At 39.6% G+C, this 16,884-nt stretch overlaps 1 protein-coding gene across 6 annotated transcripts in view; it reads left to right on the plus strand.

The window, feature by feature from the left end:
- ZMYND11 (zinc finger MYND-type containing 11) overlaps window positions 1–16,884 on the plus strand; it is a 96,395-nt gene that overhangs the window by 18,228 nt on the left and 61,283 nt on the right. The gene's annotated exons all lie outside the window — the stretch shown is intronic.

Consider the following 16,884-nt stretch of genomic DNA (forward strand, 5'->3'; position numbering starts at 1 on the left):
TTGGAAGTTCTCTGTTGGGGTGGGAAAGCATCTCTAGGCTTATAAAGCCAGTGAATGTAGTAAACAACAAATACGATAAAAGCAAACAGATGAAATCCTGAGGGAGTGATAGTACTGTCCCTAGTTCCTATAAGTTTTAACAGAGAAATGCGTCATTAAAATAAGAAGTATCTACTGGGATATGAAAATTCTGCCAAAGGAGCCAGGTTAGCCTGATAGAGAAGACTGTATATGTGAGAAATTTGACCTGTATAGTTCATTTCAATTGGAGAACCTCAGAGTTTTACAAGCATTACTTAATTAAGCCTCAGAACATTACTAATACACAAATAGGTATTACTGTACACATTTAGAGAGATGTCAAGTGACTTACACCAGGCCACATAGTAACTCAGTGACAAGGTTGGGAATATAACCAAATATTCTATACATTTATGAAGTGCAAACAGGTTTCCATTCAGCACAAGATGACTGTCAGGAATATGGGACACTGAATTAGAGAAGTCATGAGAGTGCTATCTGGAGACAGACCATACCAAACTATTGTTGCAGATGATGGAAAAATTTGGGCAAAAGGAATGGAAACTAGTCAGGGGCCATTTGGCATAGAAACCAGCAGTAGAGATTCTGCTGTTAACAAACTGGAGGATGGTCCGGCTAAAAAGAAGCAGGGTACAGTTGGTAACCCACTCAGCACAAAAAAACCACTGAAGGTGAGTCATCAGAGAAGAAGAAGAAGAGGCAAGCAATCTTAATAGCTTAATGGACCATGGCCTGGGTTTTTTTGCAATCCGGAAAGAGTGTGGATGGTATGTTGTCTCTTGGTGCCAAGGCAGCAGATGGGTCAAAGGTAAAGGGTTGCCTGAAAATGTTTGCGAATGTTAAAATATCAGTCCAGATTAGTATTGGCAACACAAGAGTGAAGGGAAATTTGTCCTCGATTCTATCAACTTTATAGTCTTGAGAAGAGAACTCAAAACGGGACACACAGATAAATGTCTTAAAGATCCTTCCAGTGCAAAGCGCTAGTGAAGAAAGAAGAAAAGTGATGCTAGAGACTAATGAGATGAGTGACAAAGTATGTTCTATAGACATGAATCCCAAAGCTGAATGGCTTAGGTGGTAACAGCTTCCTGGGTTCAAGGCTCATTTATGCAAGTAAAATAATAGTGAAGCTGTTGCTTAATAAGTGTACACTGGTGTCTGTGCGCAAATGCAAACGTGTGGCTCATAAGCAAAGTAAGTTACAAGTGATGCTAAGTGATGGATAATATGACTGGGTGTGCACAACTAGAACTTGGAGCGGTGATTCTCACAAGCAGGATGTTAACACTGTCAACAGTGTTAGCACTATGGGATTTGTTAAAGGGGTGACTTTGCACATTACAAATATTTACAAGACTCGGCAATACAATAATTCTGAGAGTCACTGTGACGTGAAATATTCTTAGATAAGGACACAGAAAATAAAGAATAAGTTTATGTGAATATCTGATACTTTTAAAACAGTGCACTCAGTCATGCACTGGTTGAGAAATATGGACCATTAAAAAAATTCCTAAGTTAGAAAGAGGACATACTCATTCTAATGGGTGGCACTCACCTCAAGTGCCTCCTAGCAGCTGGGTATGGTACTGCAAACTTTTCCCCACTCCTGGCACCCCCTGTAGGTTGCCATCCTCACTGGGCAGGTCTCCAGTGGCTCAAGGCACACAGTCAAAACTGGACCCCTTCCAGGGGAGCAATGTCCAACAGAACTATCTCTCATCTTAAGTAAATGCAGCCACTCAAGCTCCTGTGGGATGGGATGGGGTGGGAAGGGAAGGGAAGGGAAGGGCTCCCCTCCCCTAGAACTGACCTGGTCAGGCCCTGCAGCTTCTTTTATCTGAGCCCGCTGAGCCTCTGACTGGCTGCTGCATGAGGCCCCTCTAGGGAAGCCTGGAGGACCCACCTCCGCTGCTCCTTCCTGCAGCGAGGCATAGTAGGACTGCAGAGACTCTAGCAGGGGTCCATGAAGAGTCAGGTGCACCCATCACGCTCATAATCTGGAAAGTGGAGACACCAGCCAGAATCTACATTTTACCGACAGAGAGGAACTGATTGAGAATATGAAAAGGGGACTTAGTGTTAATGATAAAGAGCTACACTAACTCAAAAGTGGATTAATGGAAAACAACAATACAAATGCTACTGGATCTTAGAAAATACATCTTGGTGAATTAAGAAACCATCTCACGTACAATGGAGGTATGAAAATCCATGAATGTGGAAAAAACTGGCATACTAGCCGACATCATAATTAAGATGTAAGAGATTACAATTCCACTGAAATATAAACTATAGAAAGCAAGAAAAAGTCAGTGTAATTTTATAAGGAATTGTTCAAAAATCTGAAGATGGAAGAATTGGAAATTGGAACATGAGAGAACCAAAGGAGAATCTACAGAACTAGCCATAGCTTGCAAAGAAAATATGGTGGGGGGAAGGAAAGGACTTTTTAATATATATATTGGGAAACTTTATAAAGAATAAAGTGACAAAGATTCCTGTGGCACCTTATAGACTAACAGACGTGTTGGAGCATGAGCTTTCGTGGGTGAATACCCACTTCATCAGTAAAGCATGATACTCTATAAAGAAAAGAGGCCCATTAATTAAAGGACTAAATCAAGTACAATTCTGTTGAACTGCTCTTTAAAATTGATGAGGAAAAATAAAGAGAAAGAAAATGTACAATTAGAAAGTAATTGAAAACTGTAATTTATTGCTGTAAAATGGAGGAAAAGAATCTCTTGGAAAATATGCATATACAAATCAGGGCCTTTAGGGAATTAGCTAATTAACGTACTGAACTTCTGGAAATTCTTTCTGAAAAGTCATTGACAATTGGAGGAGGTATCAGGAAACAAAAACCTAAATTCAACTTCAAATGGGAGGAAAATTAAGGGATAAAATATGTTAGTAATTAGAATGCAATATAAATACTTAAATAATAGAAAAGCAAAGTGTAAATAGCATGCATCTGCAAGGGACAATATCACGATAGACAAGCTTGATGGCTTTTTAAAAATATATAAATTTAAAAAAATCAGAAGATGAAGGGAATTCAGTAGCTGTTCTATCTACAGTTTAATAAAGCATATAGTGATTTAACAAGGAACTGTAGCTTATTTGGATGTTTAATTCAAATTTATTGGATATAAACGCTGTACCATGGATTGAAAACTAGCTAAAAGTCTGTGAGTGAAGGGTAATGATAAATAGCAATGTAGCAAGTTCTGGGGAATTAGTAACAAGGATTGTACAGTAATCACCTTTTTAAAATAGTGTTAAAAAACATAATAGAATGGATGCCACATCTCATCTGTATATACAGTTCAGTGCACTGGGGTTTTGGTTAGACTGTTTTACTTAAGGATAGTAAAACTTTTATTTAAATGTAAAATATAACACTTGGAGCAGATCCTCAGCTGGTTTAAATTGTCAGAGGCCCATTGACTTCAGCTGAGCTACGACATCTTACACAAGTTGAGGATTTGATGCTTGATATTTAGTAACTATGGGTTTGTCCACATGGTGCTTTAGTCCATAACTGAGGGGTGTAAATTGTAGTCTGCAGTTTGTGTGTCACATAGTAATTTGCCTGTGTGGACCCTGCTCGCATGCATTAAAAGTTCCCGAGTGTGCATTAACATCGTATTTTTGGAAATGGAATGACATAAATATGCACTTTTAGTGCATGCCAGCAAAATCCTCATGGGCCAGTTAGCGTACAACACTCTAGTGCTGACTAAAATTTACACCCCTCTGTTATGGACTAAATTATCATTTGGAAAAGTGTTAACTTTTGAAAATTATAAATGTTAATAGGAATGGTCTAGAAGTCCTACACTGGCATATTATTTCAAAAATATCACTTTGTTAAAAAAAATGTCCATTTTTCTGTCAGTTATATGGACGAGTATCACTGGGATTAATGATGCTCTAAACAGTAGCGGAGAATGGCTTCTGTCATGATAGCCGAGCTTGACTTATTGTCCACATTTGCAAGCGCAGCAAGAAAGATATTTGTGCTTTTTCTTCTTCAGTTTTTTCTCACCCCTTTAGCTTCCATCAGTTTTGGATTTGGGGTAACCTGAAAAAAGGAATTACAGGAGGTTACAATGCACTAGGCTTTCACCTCTGGAGATCGCAGTTCAGATACTAATTAAAATCACAAGTTTGGCCCCATCTTAGGCCCTATATGTGTGCATCTCAAAACCACCACATAATCTGGCAGCATTGGCACTCCTTGATGAAGGGAAAGCTAGTACTGGACTCGTAAGCTGTTGCAGATCAGGTTTGAGATTCACTGGCAAAGCCATGAGGGATATTGCATAGGATCCAGGGCTGCCCAGAGCGGGGAGCAAGTGGGACAATTTGCCCTGGGCCCTGCAGGGGCCCCCATGAGAATATAGTATTCTATAGTATTGCAACTTTTTTTTATGGAAGCGGCCCCCAAAATTGCTTTGCCCCAGGCCCCCTGAATCCTCTGGGCAGCCCTGATAGTATCTGCTTGTATTATATTTGTCTCGAGCTTGCTTTTATTCCCTCATTGTCATTAGCCCTAAATTCACTCATACTTTAGGGAAAATATCAGCTCTCCTTGATGGAATTGGATGTTTATGAATTTATACTTAGATTTAAATTGACATAAAATGATACAAATAATATTTCTACATTTCTTAACTTTGTGGTGGAGGAATTATTGTTTCAGAAGTCTTACAAAATAATCTCGAGATGGTTTTAACACACAGTGATGTACATGGGAATAGTTAGATGTCTGCTTGAGAGAAAAGAAAAAAAATCATGCATATTTAAATCAGTAGACTAAAATATTGACTCTCATAGACACACAGCAGGTTGAGAAGTATTTCTGTGAAGATACATGTTCTTTCTAGATTTTCTAAGGTCTTTTGCAGCATCTTCTATATATTTTCCTCACAGCTAATTGGACTCTTAAGACTTAATCAAGTGTTTTTCTCTATTTCTGTCAAGGTATTGGGAATCCGGACTAGTAACTTATGGTTATTTACTAATCTCTTATGATTCCTACATTTACAGAGTTCAGAGAGACAATTATGCATCCAATTATTTTTAGTAAAATGTATGATACCAGAAGAGGTGGTTCTAATATTTCTCTGACTGGTTTCAAGATTTGATTTTGTAACCAATACTTGTTCTAGTTTAAAAATTAATATTGTCAAGATTTATGTGAAGAACTTCATTCCATATTAAATCTAAACTGAAAATATATCTTTTTCTCCCTTGCCTATAACTCTGTGTTTCTCTTTCCCTCTACTGTTGTTTATGATTTACCTTGGTAATTATGTTATCTCTGTCAGTAAATGTTGTGGGATGCAATTGGTATGAAAGATACTGTATTGTATAAAGTTGTATTACATTATATTAGGAAATTCTTGTTATGAACAATATTTTTCAAATAACCTGTGGTCTGAAATACTTTTCTTATTTAGTAGCATTGGTCAGAAAGTATTTTGACAACATTCGGGATTTAGAAAAATACCTTATATCTGTAAATAAGTCCTTTAAAAAATAAATACTTCATCTTTTGCAACATAATTTTCAAATTTAGGTGGCCTAAAGTTAGGTACCTAATTTCATATTTATATACTTAAATATAAGTGACTATCAGAAATGCTGAGCACCCACAGCTCCAGTTGACTTCACTGAAATCTACAGGTGGTGAGCACATTTGAGATTTAGGCAACTTGTATTTATACAGTTAGTATAAAGTTCACTAAATGCATCTTGAGTAGTGAGATGTGCTATTCTGTGTAAAGTTGGCTGAATCTGGCCTATTACAAATACTGAACTTTCAAGAACACACACTTTTTGAAGGTTTACTCTTACAAATAATTTTATTTATGGTGACCTGCAAAATAAATATAATTAAATCCTCAAGTTCATCAGTATTAAAATATATACATTTCATAAATCGCATGCAACGTAGATACAAGCTCTGTAGACCTCTGAACTATTACTTGCCTATTTGGACTATTAAACAGCTCTAATGTTAGTGTTCTGGTACCAAACGTTTTCACCAGTACAATTGATGACTGTGTTATAAATCTATGTTGTTCATTACTCTGACCTCTAATTATGTAAACAGTGATAGGTTTAATATACACTAGTGTGTCACTTATAGTTCTCAGAGTGGTGGCCGTGTTAGGCTGTACAGTATCAGCAAAAACAACAAGGAGTCCTTGTGGCGCCTTAGAGACTAACAAATTTATTTGGGCATAAGCTTTTGTGGGCTAAAACCCACTTCATCAGATGCATAGTTCTCTAACTTAGTTGCCAGTGGTGCAAACTGATGGGTAGTCACTCCTGCACTTATCAGTCAGACGTGTGAAAACTAGTGAGAGCACAGAACACTAGCACACTCTTGAGTAGACTCCTTCCTGCCTGGTCTCTGCATAGAGTCACTTTACTTCCTGCTTCTGAAGAAGTAAGCCAGAACAAAGCAGACTGCTCGTTCTACTGGCAGCATCACATACTGCTTATTCTTTTTAGCTGAACCCTCTTTGAGGCTGCTCTTTTACTTGGGCTGTGTGTGCACTTGGGCATATATTTAATTATTTATTTTTACAATACCTCTTTTTTTTTGTTTGTTTTCTTTTTTAATTCCCCTTAGCTTAGAAAGCTAGCTATGGAGCCAGCAAAGAGAAGCCTGCACTCTGTACTGGCAGCAGCACTTTCAAGGTCTCTTTCAATGAGCCTTTCTTCCCAATTTGTATTTATTCTGAGACCCTCTACAGAGAGGCCGTTATTGCTCCCATACCTGCAGCTGATTCACTCATAGAGCTCTATGGTGTTTAACCACACCTCCTCGCCCACTCAGGGGCATATTCAGGGGAAGGAAACTTAGGGGCATATGGTATCTGAAGACTCTTGGGGGATGCATAGGATGAAGCCCCTCACCCATGAAAATCATAGGGAAGCACAGGGAAGAAGACATAAGCCCAGTTCATGTGTGCCTACATTTCATTTCTGCAGAAGCCAGACTAAGTCATACTCAGCCCTTCCCCTGACCATCAAAAATAATAATAAAAATCTGGGTATTTTTTTCCTTGTCGACATGGGCTGCATCGTGCAGCACCTGCCAGTAGAACTTCCAGACTGTTGATTGGAGCAGGACCAGCTCTAGGCAATAGCAAACGAAGCATGTGCTTGAGGGCAGCACAATTGCAGTGGCAGCCGTCTGGGGGCTTTTTATTTTATTTTATTTTATTTTATTTTATTTTATTTTGCTTTGACAGTTGCGCTCTTGGAGTTTTTGGGTTTTTTTGCTTGGAGCGGCAAAAAACCTGGAGCCGGCCCTGGGTCCATGTTTCAAAATACTGGGATGTTCAAACATAGATATGACTGTAGTGCTTGAACCAGGGCCTCAAGACCCCCCAGAGCGTCTCTCCAGAAGAACTACGGATTAGGCAAGTCGTCAGCTTCCAAAATGTCATTCCTTTTCCCGAGAAAAGGTTCAGAGAGTCAGGACTAGTGCCAGTTGTTTTTCCCCCAGCTGGGAAGATTTTGAGGTCGTGGAGTTAGATTCCGGGATAACCAAAGACTATTTTTAACCAGACAAGGACTTAGCATCATAGGCCTATAATGTCAGATGGGCTGACTCAAATGTCAACACAAGCATAGGCAACAACCAGTATCAGATACTAAGTCAAAGGCAGGACAACTACTTCATTGTAGAAGGCATAGCGAGTCCTAAGGCTTCTATTTATATCTGGAGGAGTAGGACTTCACATCTTGGAGGAAGGTAACTGATCACTGATTTCTGAGCAGGAACACTGGACAGCAAAACAGGTGGAATGGTCAAAGGCATCAGTGTCCTAGTTTCAAACAGTGAAAATGGCTGCTGGTAATCTTACATCAGTTTGTCTTCATTATCAGATTTCCTTTATATTAAAAACATAGCAGTAGTTGCCTAAGTCAACTGGTTATAATGCTCAAAGAGTAAAATAGGTTACAGGAGGCCCACAACAATTCTTTTTTTCCCTCAGCGCCCCACAAATACTGAAATAGCTGAATCCAGCAGCCAAAAGCCGTGCATCCCAGCAAATGGATTCTAAGGGAAAGGCTTGCCTCTTCCAATCTCTGATCTAGAGATTTGTCCTGGCAATCAGAGAAGTATTTTGATCTCAGGAGAACTCAGAAAAACCACAAACTTATGTTGCATAGTCAAGACCCAGTGACAGTAGCACAGGGCAACATCTCCAGTTAAGGAGTTTCTCCTAGTGTGTTGTTTCCCCTACATCACTCTCTCTATCAATCTGAGGTTCCTTTGCAAGACAGAGTACACCTGCTCAACTGGCCATAAAGGGTGTAGTTTTGTGGATTTGCCACTAGTGACTTTAGATACACCAGTTCTTGTAACTTTTCTCCTTCCTCATGTCACAAGAGACCGTCACCTCTCCCAGATCAACTCAGTCTATCATTGTGGCTTCTGAACAAGTATGTTCTAGGAGATTGGTCCTTTTACACCAGTTGTCTACGTTGTGGCTGTTGTCCAGAAATAAAGAGGCTTTGGGCAGTCTTCTCTACATCAAGCTCAGATGGGGTGAGGAGGCTAGGAGTGTTTTTTTCCTTTATTCTGAGATTTTTCCAAGGGATGGTGTGGTACAGGCCTGGTCTGCCAGAGGTCAGGTACTCACATCGTGTGCTCTGTGCTTCTCCCTTGATGTCTTGGTTCTTTGAAGCTGCTGTCTGTTTCTCCCAAGCCAGTTCTACTTTCCTACACTGGAGCCAAATTAGTCTTGGGTTCACACAATTTTACTTCCTTTGAGCTTTCAACTTTGTCGCCTTCCTCTAACATCCTGGAAGGTGGTGGTCCTTTGGAAGGAATCTCCCTGGCCTGTGAAATAGTGTAGCTGGCTGCTCTCGCACTGATCTTTCCCTATATTTCTCTAATAAAGTAGACTGGTATTTTTTAAGGCCATAACTGATCATCTAGTCTGACCTCATGCATAACATAGGCCATAGGACTGCCCTGCATTAATTCCTGCTTCAAACCCAAAAACTGTGGACCTTACCCTAATCTCCTTCCCATAAGAACAGCCATACTGGGTCAGGCCAATGGTCCAGCTAGTCCACTATCCTGTCTTCTGACAGTGTCCAGCACCAGATGCTTCAGAGGGAATGAACAGAATAGAGAAATTGTCAAGTGATCCAGCCCCTGTCATCGAGTCCTAGCATCTTGCAGTCAGAGGCATAGGGACACCCAGAGCATGGGGTTGCATTCCTGACCATCTGGCTTAAACCCATTGATGGACTTATCTTCCACAAGCTTATTTAATTTTTTTAATCCAGTTGTAGTTTTTGCCTTCACAGCTTCCCGTCGTAATGAGTCCCACAGGTTAACTGTGTGTCGTGTGAAGTACTTACTTATGTACTTCCCACTCAATGTGCAATGGCAGTCAAAAAAGCTAAAAGAATCTTGGGAATCATTAAGAAAGGGATAGATAATAAGACAGAAAATATCATATTGCCTCTATATAAATCCATGGTACGCCCACATCTTGAATACTGCGTTAAGATCTGGTCACCCTATCTCAAAATATAAGGGGGGATATGATAGAGGTCTATAACCATGACTGATGTGGAGAAAGTAAATAAGGAAGTGTTATTTACTCCTCATAATACATAATTAATAGACAGCAGGTTTAAAACAAACAAAGGGAAGTATTTCTTCACACAATGCACAGTCAGCCTACGGAACTTTTTGCCAGAGGATATTGTGAAGGCCAAGACTATAACAGGGTCCAAAAATAACAAAATAAGTTCATGGAGGATAGGTCCATCAATGGCTATTATCCAGATGAGCAGGATGCAAAACCATGCTCTGAAGTGTCCCTAGCTTCTGTTTGCCAGAAGCTGGGAATGCGTGACGGGTGGATCACTTGATGATTACTTATTCTGTTCATTTCCTCTGAAGCATCTGGCATTGGCCACTGTTGGAAGACAGGATACTGGGCTAGATGGACTATTGGTCTGACTCAGTATGGCCATTTTTATGTTTGTTTTAAAACTTCTGCCTATTAATTTCATGGGGTGACCCCTGGTTTTTATGTTATGTGAAGGGGTAAGTAACACTTCTCTGTTCATTTTCTCCATACTATTCATGAGTTGATATACCTCTATCATATCCCCCCTTAGTCATCCCTTTTCCAAGTTGAATAGTCCCAGTCTATTTAATCTTTCCTCATATGGAAGCTGTTCCATACCGTTAATTATTTTTGTTGCCTTTCTCTGTACCCTTTCCTTTATCTGTGAAGCCACTCCATTGCCCAGAATCCTGGAGTGCAGATAGAGAATCTGTGCTTTTCTTTGGTAGGTAGAGGGCTATTAATATTTACCTCCACTATTCCACTGAATATGGAAAATCGCAAAACTCCGTCATCCTAGTTGAAGATCCTGAAAAGGGTTCAGTGGCCCAATGGTTGCAGAGGACAACAAGGTAGGAGGCCTCCCCTCATTTTGATAGAAAGTTAATTTAGCCAGGCCTGTTGTGGACTATTGAGTCAAAAAAAAAAAAAGGCAGTAATTTATTGACACATGCAAGTTGACCACTTGTTGCTCCTTGTAGTGCTGCTTGTCTCCTGAGAATGCTGCCCCAGACAGTGAGTGATGGAAGCCTATGGTTTCAGTAAAGTTCCTTTCCAGTTCCACCATTTTGTTAGTTGAATCTGTCTTTTTTTGTTGAGTTTTTAATGACAGGAGGCAGAATTGGGTTCTCTCAATCCTACTACCCTGATGGGTCTGTGTAGCACCTAGCGTGTTGATTTCCCTCTCTGTGTTTCTCTGCCTTTTGGTTGGGGATATGTTGCTTAGATTATATCAGTCTGCAACCTGCAAAGAAATACAGATATCAGTCTATATTTCTTGTGGGGTAACTCCTTTCTGACTGTTGACTGAAGGATGATATCAGTCTGTACTGATCACACAACTAAGTCACAGAAAGGATAATTTCTTGTGTGGTAATTCCTTTCTGTGGTTCACTTCTACTGATGCAGATACCCCCCTTGCCCTTATCAGCTCTGTTTTGGTTCTGTGGAGCCATTTTTGTTAAGTTCTATTTTGATTTAAGTTACAGCTCAGTTGAATCTCTGAGGCTATGTCTACACTACCACAGTAAGTCGACCTACACAGCGCAACTCCAGCTACATAAATAATGTAGCTGCAGTCAGTGTACCTTAGTTTGAGTTACCGTGGGGTCTAAACCATGGGGAGTCAATGGGAGAAACTCTCCTGTCGACTTACCTTACTCTTCTCTTTGGGGGTGGAGTACAGGGGTCGACTGGAGAGCGATCTGCTGTTGATTTGGTGGGTGTTCACTAGACCCACTAAATCGACTGCCGGTGGATGGATCTCAGAGTGTCAATCCCGGCTGTAGTGTAGATGTAGCCTGAAAAGAAGGGAGGCATTAAGCCTATAGAGGGTGTCAAAACTCTGTCTTCCTATGGGTGCCTGTTTTGTTAGTTAGGCAGAGTTTACCTGATGGGATGATATCACAGAGAAGAATTACCAGATATGAAATTCTGCTCTATTGACTTGAGATTTTCTGATTACCAAAATGAGATTGAGTCAGCTGCGTGTGTGTGCCCTTCCCATTCGATAATTAGCTCTGAAAGTGTGTGGGGCGGGGCGTTCTTCTCTGAATATCATTCTGGGAAGTTCCTCCACATACTAAGGGCAATTAACAGCTACAGGTCTCCTTTTGTTAAGCTGTCCAGTTCCAGGGGTGAGTTTCCCTGGAAGGCAGTTTCTAGGAATGCTGATTAAGCAAGCTGAGGGACAAGCAGACTGAACTGGTAGGGAATGGTCTCAAAATGGGATGAATGAGCATATATAATGGAACGACAAGATAATGCTTCAAAACTTAAGATGGTCTCACTTAAACCAGAACATCTGGTTTGCTTACTATGTGCTTGCTTCAGGATCAGAAACCAGTTAGAAAATCTGACTGTCTTTGCTGATGGCATCTCTGGCTTTGATGAAAACTTAAATCTCCATGGCATTCTTCATATCACAACTCATTACTTATACATAAACAATATTAACCTTATGTAAGCCAAATTGTTCCAAAGTCTGAAATGTTTTGACTGAAATTATCATAATAGTTTGTTGCTATTTCAAATTCTTTTCCTTTGTCAGATAGTTCTTCTCAAAATGTCTTCTGTTGTTCTATTGGTTATGAGTAGGTTTATCTGAAAACTGCTGTTTCAGATAAGGTGCTTTGCTAGTCAGAGGAATATAGTACAATTATTGCATAGTTCACTTCTGGCTATTGTTATTAGATCATTTTTCTTATCTTTGTTTACTCTTCTTGGTATATTTTTAACCATAGCAGAAGAAAGGCATATATCAGTTATTTAAAGGAAGCTCTTCCAAGATCTAGCATTTGATTTCAAACCATGGTGAATTCCAACCTGACAGAATAGGTAAGGTGATGAAGGAAGTTAAGGAAACCTGAAATTCTGGCAGGTGAAAAGGGAAGGGGAAATAGTATCATGAAGTATTTTCCATAGTCTGAGGTAAACAGGATGAAGTTCAATAAAGATAAATGCAAAGTGCTCCACTTAGGAAGGAACAATCAGTTTCACACATACAGAATGGGAAGAGACTGTCTAGGAAGGAGTATGGCAGAAAGAGATCTAGGGGTCATAGTGGACCACAAGCTTAATATGAGTGAACAGTGTGATACTGTTGCAAAAAAAGCAAACATGATTCTGGGATGCATTAACAGGTGTGTTGTAAACAAGACACGAGAAGTCATTCTTCCGCTTTACTCTGCGCTGGTTAGGCCTCAACTGGAGTATTGTGTCCAGTTCTGGGCACCACATTTCAAGAAAGATGTGGAGAAATTGGAGAGGGTCCAGAGAAGAGCAACAAAAATGATTAAAGGTCTTGAGAACATGACCTATGAAGGAAGGCTGAAGGAATTGGGTTTGTTTAGTTTGGAAAAGAGAAGACTGAGAGGGGACCTGATATCAGTTTTCAGGTATCTAAAAGGGTGTCATCAGGAGGAGGGAGAAAACTTGTTCACCTTAGCCTCCAATGATAGAACAAGAAGCAATGGGCTTAAACTGCAGCAAGGGAGATTTAGGTTGGACATTAGGAAAAAGTTCCTAACTGTCAGGGTAGTTAAACACTGGAATAGATTGCCTAGGGGGGTTGTGGAATCTCCATCTCTGGAGATATTTAAGAGTAGGTTAGATAAATGTCTATCAGGGATGGTCTAGACAGTATTTGGTCCTGCCATGAGGGCAGGGGGCTGGACTCGATGACCTCTCGAGGTCCCTTCCAGTCCTAGAGTCTATGAGTCTATGAGTCTATAACACATAGTGTAAAAAGCACTTCTGTGTTCTGTACAGTTCACCAAAGGCGAGTGATGTGAGCATTGCACAGAGAGAACCAGAACATTATTGCCCCAATAGCAACAGCAAAATGCCTATTATACCTATTGACCATTCACTTCCAAAGCAAGTGAATACAGGGTTAGGTTGGCTTATCCACAGAGAACAATCTTCTTTCCAGAGAACAATCACAGAAACACTTAATAGAGAGATGACACTAAGGGCTAGTCTACACTTAACAGCTCTGCAGCTGTGCCACTGCAGCGCTTAGTGAAGATGCTGCCTGTGCCAGCGGGATAGATTCGCTTGTTGGTGTAGGTACTCCACCTCCCTGAGAGGCAGGAGTTATGTCAATGGGAATGCTTCTCCCGTGGACACAACACTGTCTGCTCTGGGGGTTAAGACATAACTACGTTGCAGAGGTGTGGATTTTCCATGCCCCTGAGCGACGTAATTATACCAGCATAAGTTGGTAGCGTAGACCAAGCCTAAGGAAAACCCTCTGTTTGACTCTCTCTTTAACAGCCATGAACTCTTTCTGTTACAGAGACAAGAATAAGGTGCTGTTTTTCTCTGATCTTGTTAAATCAATCCCCTTTCCTACATTACTTTATTTTTCCTAAGGTAAGCTGCATGAAATTGATAATATTGTAGTTGGTGCCTTGGCTCAGAAAACGTTTTTCCTGTTCTCCTGTCACTGTTTTTTTATAGTAGACTAAACTTTGTACACTTCTTGAAACTAGAAGCCCTAAGTCTTGTAAATATTCAGTGTTAGACCACCCTAGGAAGAACAAAAATGTCTTTTATGCTTTTGTGAACATTCAGTTAATTAGTTTAAAGATCAGTACACTCATAAAGCAAACAAATATATAAGAATATTCTCTATATAAGAATATATAAAATGTATAAGAAACTGGTCATTTCAAAGTAGTAATTTATAATATTTCTTCATTTTATACGTAAAAGCATAGAAATGCATTGCAAATAAGTCTATTTATAGGCACTAGAGTGTTAGTCCTTCTTGGACTGATTAATTGGTTTTTATGTTGATAGTTTTTATATTATTTTTGTCAAATGACTCACTCAGGTTGAAAATTTGAAAGGCCTTTGAAATGCAGAGCTATAAACCAGTGCAAATTAGTAGAAGGAAAATTTAAAAACTGTATCTGAAAAAAGTGATACTGAGTCTAATCAATTTTGCATTGTATCTTTGCACAATTATGGTGGTGTATTAATGTCTGGATTAAAGAGGGAGGTAATATTCAACATGCTAATGAAGATTCTTAACACCTGGGCTTACAGAGACACATAGGACTGAGAGAAGGGAGTAATTAAGCTGAACTCTCACATGTTGCTGGACCTCTGAAGAACACTGACAGGCTGGCATCAGCTGGCCAGCACAAAGATCTTTCTATTGTGGAAGTGTTTCATCTTATTTAATCAGTATTCCCTGCAATTTGGTTTAGAGTCTAGACAGCTACACTTTTCATAATGCTTTAGTCTAGGTGTGTTTATGTTCTGCTTAATGTTAATTTTGTTTGTGATTCCATCTTTATGTTCTGCCCTAAGCAACATAAAATGTAAGATGCCTAGGATTGGTTACGGTAATAATTGGAGATATACCAATCTCCTAGAACTGGAAGGGACCTTGAAAGGTCATTGAGTCCAGCCCCCTGCCTTTACTAGCAGGGCTAAGTGCTGATTTTACCCCAGATCCCTAAGCGGTCCTCTCAAGGGTTGAACTCACAACCCTAGGTTTAGCAGGCCAATGCTCAAACCATTGAGCTGTCCCTCCCTCCTAGGTACATCTGTGTCATCTGTCCCTGTTAACAGTCACTTTCAGACTCCTCTGAGAAAAATAAATCTACCTTTGATCTAAGGGAAATGGAAGCAGTCATGGGAGAAATTAATTTGAGCGCCAGTAGGAGGAAAGAGGTTGTGATCCCCTGCTGGAAGGTGATGTGAAGAAGCTGGCTGCAGTTAATGTGAGTGCTAGAAGAGTTAAAAGTCTTGAATTGTTAATAGCCCTGGTTAAAATATTATCCCGGCATTTAACATCTGTAGATTAAGATTCTATTTCCATTCATGTTGTCTTTATACCGTCCATATTTGCAGCCAAATGACATTGGACAGTGATCTTGTTGAATCACATTAACTTAGCCACTTAATGAAAAAAAATCACAGGAAAACCTAGATTCTATGTGCAGTGATATTCGTAACTTACAGAGAAAAGCGCCACCTTGTTAAGTCTGTATTGAAACCAATGCCCAGCCAGGTATTATGGGGATGTTAAATTAATTACATGTGAGATCCTCAGGTCTAGTTGAACTAAGATCGATGTAGGACCTAGGGTGAAGGGCCATTACACAGGCAAGGATCGATGGAGCACTCCAGCTATGCCCTCGCCAAGTCCCAAAATACACCATCGGAGAGGGAAGGGGGAGCATGGATGTTGTAACTAGCTGTGCTAGAGGGGGTTCCTCCATTCTGGAGGAATCCTCAATTACTTTGATAGGGAAGTTGTCCAGTTCTTTTGCAACTAGGAAGCAGGGCAAAGACGCTAGAGATGAAGAGCAGTAATCTGGTGTGATTTGCTTTGGATTAGAAATCAGTGGTAAAACACACAATTAAAGATCTCACCATTCTTTTTGCAAGAATTAGGTGTCTTGCCAAATTCCATTTGATAGATTCTGCCAGTTAGATTGCCCCTGCAGTTTCCATTGGATAATTCCTCTCCTAAGAACTCTGTTGTGCAATATTGGTGTTGAAGAATGATTGCCACATTTCATCCCAGAGCTGGTTGCTTTTCATTGGTATGGCATGTGATGTAATCGCTGAGCATGAACTGAGTATGACTATGATTGGTGGATAAGATTATTATCACTAGCAATACAAACAGTTTTTGAAAACAGCAGTGCTTCTCCCTAGTAGATACTTGCTAATGAATGCAAACTCATCTTAAATTCTTTCTACAGTACTTGTTACTATGCAAGGTATAAGTTTTTTGTTCATTGCTCAAGGCACTAAAAATAAATTACCAGGTCCTATTTAAATACTCTTAAAGGTAATGTTTGTAAATATTGTGCAGAGTTTGACAATCACAGTTCCCATGATATTTTTCTAAGAAGGTAATCTGTAATGTCCATGCTTGTGTTTGTTAAAGTGTAAAAAGTTAATTTTTGCAAAAAGCAGTTAACAGGTTCTGCAATTTTAGACTTTAATGAAAGCAAGACAGTCCAGTTTATAATACTGACTTGCTTTCTACCTGAAAAGCAATACTGATTTATTGATTTGATACAGTAATTTGTAGTATTTGAATATGAAACATCCTAATAATGTGTCATTTCTTACCTTTGAAAAGTAGGTTGAAGATAATAGATAGTTAAAGATAATAACATCATGGTGTTTGCATAAGAGAGGTGATTTTTTTAATCTTATTATTTTGCATCTTCTGTAATGA

This window comes from Gopherus evgoodei, chromosome 2 (assembly GCF_007399415.2).
Source record: "Gopherus evgoodei ecotype Sinaloan lineage chromosome 2, rGopEvg1_v1.p, whole genome shotgun sequence".
Lineage (NCBI taxonomy): Eukaryota > Metazoa > Chordata > Testudines > Testudinidae > Gopherus > Gopherus evgoodei.